The sequence below is a fragment of the Crassostrea angulata genome, chromosome 4 (genome assembly GCF_025612915.1).
Source record: "Crassostrea angulata isolate pt1a10 chromosome 4, ASM2561291v2, whole genome shotgun sequence".
Classification (NCBI taxonomy): domain Eukaryota; kingdom Metazoa; phylum Mollusca; class Bivalvia; order Ostreida; family Ostreidae; genus Magallana; species Magallana angulata.
In genome coordinates this window covers 44,528,033-44,531,469 of record NC_069114.1, presented here as the reverse complement: position 1 = coordinate 44,531,469, position 3,437 = coordinate 44,528,033, and the positions used below count along the sequence as shown (strand labels likewise).

The 3,437-nt window shown below is 31.1% G+C and overlaps 1 long non-coding RNA gene across 1 annotated transcript; it reads left to right on the top strand.

Annotated features, from left to right (window-relative positions):
• Window positions 1-391: 391 nt before the first annotated feature.
• LOC128179640 (uncharacterized) lies at window positions 392-2,598 on the top strand. The gene is made up of 2 exons (XR_008243111.1): window positions 392-455; window positions 2,411-2,598. It is a non-coding gene; the product is annotated as an uncharacterized LOC128179640 (long non-coding RNA).
• The last annotated feature ends 839 nt before the right edge of the window (window positions 2,599-3,437 follow it).

Genomic DNA, 3,437 nt, shown 5'->3' with positions numbered 1-3,437 from the left:
ATCGCTTTATTTGTGTTTAAAAAATAGAAGGTTTCATGTAACATTATGGAAATCCTATGGATATACAAATGCTTTATTATATTGCGCGGAAAATTTTTGATGATCATAGGATCGGCTTGATGTCGACTCTTTAAATCTCACGTTACGTTATATGATTGTCCTTATATGGATGACTGAATATATGTTCTCTGTTTATCCGAACAGTGATTGAAACTGTGATGCCCAGGAATTTAATCTAGTGTTATGGTATTGATATAAACAAAACAATAACCAGAAGCAAGAATTAAACAGCAATTTGTTTGTCTGTGATCATTTAAATAATATACGAATCAATGCCAGATAAATAATCAAGAAAAAAATTATAAGACGCTGTTTCATTGTAGATACCTGTATGATAATAATATTACGTTCCTGAGTAAGGAAATGTTTATGGTACTCCCGAATCTAACAAATCTGTGAGTATTTGCAAAAAAAGAACTATTTAAAACGTCACATAAACATAATGATTTTTTATAACTCTCATAATCTGATCTGATTATTTATTTTAATTGTTTCAATACTTTATAAGTTTTGATATTTTATTGATTACATGTATACAAATTCAATATTCAATTAATCAAATCTTGTAATATTGAAAAAAAAACAAATAATACTGTTGCGGTGAGTTTGTTGTTACCGGTGAAACGCGTTATTTTGACCTTAGTCTAAAATTGACCCGGGGTCATTTTTAAACATTGAATATTGATACCCAAAGTGTTGATATAGATCCTGGTCCGTTGAAAAATGACCTGCATCATGGAATTTCGATCATGAACTGGCTCTAAATTCAAAAGAAAATAAGCACAAACTAACAATCTGACATAATAATAAATCATTTTTTTTAATTTTGGATGTGAATAGGTGTTATTATGATAAACTACTATGATAACCCGACTCATCCGTCCCATTTAAAACAAAAGGTTATGTTTTAGCCTTATTTACATAGTTTATTAACAGGATACACAGTTGTTCAGTACAAACACGAATAGAGCGAAATATCAGATAATGCAAAGTTTTGTGGAGTTCCCTTGCAAACTTTTACGGTTATATCAAATTTGCGGGCGCCTGTAAAGTGCAAACGAAATCGAAAAGAAACGAAACGAAATCAAACGAAACGAAACCAATCGAAACGAAACGAAACCAAACGAAACCAAACCAAAAATCGAAACAAAACGAGGTTAATTTTTACCGTGTTGGAGCCATTAGAGATAAGAAAAAAAATCCAAGCTTTTGTAAAATGACCCCGGGTAAACATTTTACGACTTTTGGTATCAATTTTCAACGTTAAAAAATACCCCCCCCCCCGACCCCCGGGTCAATTTTAAGCCAAGGTCAATATTCTTCGTTACACCGGCGACCAGACAGCGATCAGTTATTCAAGGAATGAGTTTAATTTATACTAATGTTATAAGATATACCATTACGTTTACGCTTTATAAACCGCGAAGCAATTAAAAAAATAATTGATTATACCGAGTTGTGTTATGTATACATGAACTTATGTAGCATATACATGTAGAAATTACCTGTATGACATACGTAAAAATAAAATTCATCCTATATATAATCAAATTTTCTATAACAAGACACATCGTCATCTGACGTCGAGCAGATTAATACGTTTTGCAACTGCGTTGCAATGTGGAAAAATTTTGTTATTTGATATTGAATTACTCATTTAGATAATTATATGTGACGGCACAAACAAAAGAAAGTAAAAAATATTAACTTAGATGTAGCTCAGAAAAAGCATGTAACTGAACAAAACCAATTGTGAAAATATAACAAAAAATTAAGATGCATAATTAAAATGCACATCTGGATCTTTTTTATTTAAAATATTTTTGTTCCCAAAAACAAATGGCTTGTAGCCTTGTCTTACCCGTAGGTCCATTGTTTCTTTTACGTACGTTTTTGTGCATAGTTATTGGGAACTCTGTGTAAAATAGACAAAAGGCCTTTGTCCTAGTTTACAGCTTTATTCGTCGAGGCAGAAAATTAAATTGAACGCAGTTCTAAGAATAGTTTATCATAAAACCTCTTACGTGTAGATGGAACATAATGCAACCAAGGTTTTTACGAAGTACAATGTTCGGGAGTGACATGAGAGAGAGAGAGAGAGAGAGAGAGAGAGAGAGAGAGAGAGAGAGAGAGAGAGAGCAGGGAAATATCTTTGTCACAAATTTATTCTAATCCGTTCTTTGGAACTTTCATAAGTCTTAATTCTTAAGCCAATACATTAATATGTGATAGTTACACGACAAAGATAAATACATGTATTTTTCTATCGACGCAAAGTTTTAGTTGTATGTTTATATGTTAAAAAATACCTCTAAAATATGGATAATTGCATACAATTATTTTATTAAAGGTATATAGGAGGAAACCCATTTGATTGTACGTGCGATTTAGAGCCGTTTACAGTGTTTATGAAGAGAAAGAAAATGCTGCCCTATAATTCATGGGCTGAAGAACCTAAGTGCAACTCCCCAAGTCATTTAAATGGAGAACAGATAATTGACGTTCCATTCCATAAAATGAGCTGTAGTACACAATATGGCAAGTATAATGCGAAAACATGTCACCTGTAATGGTCATGATTTCATTTTCATTTAATGTGGTATAACTTTTTCGTAGTTTGATGAGTAATATTGTCTTTTATTTTTTATGACATCATTTGAGAAATGTATAAAAATAAAAAAAAACCAAAAAACAAAACAATGAAACTTGAATTTATATTTTGATCACATATATCTAAATCACGAGAATCAGCATATATATTTAATACTCTCTCTGATATTTAAATGTAAGGTACTAATTAACAACTCTTGTGTAAATCGAGAACGCAAAATTTTCAAACATTTGAGAGTAAAAACATCAGACCGTTAAGCTTATTGAATCCTAAGAAAACTTGATTTTTTACGTAATCAAAGGAAAGGAAACATATCAATGTTTTTAGAGTGATAATCGCCAATGACATTTTTCTCTTTTATTTGTATGCAAGTAATAATCATCTCAAAATAGTATATATAATTCATAATTGTAGAAACAACAATTTCCATACGCATGACCACTGAATATGAGACTACAAAGCAAACAGAATATTTGACATCAACGAAGAGTGGTCAACACACGCCTGGTATTTTTCTTATGTGAATAATTCATGCTAAGCATAGCTTTTAACTATGTCTTCGGTGTATGCATATTTTGAAAAAAATCGTAACGATTAATTTTTTTTATGAATGTAATAATAATGAAACTCGGCAAAATCGAATGCAATGGCGAGTTGCTGAGGTTTACCAAGTTTGCTATAAAATATGTGAAATATTCATTGAAACATATAAGATTAATAGGAAGATTTCGTCACTACTGCTTCGGACAAACGTTGAAAGCAGTCC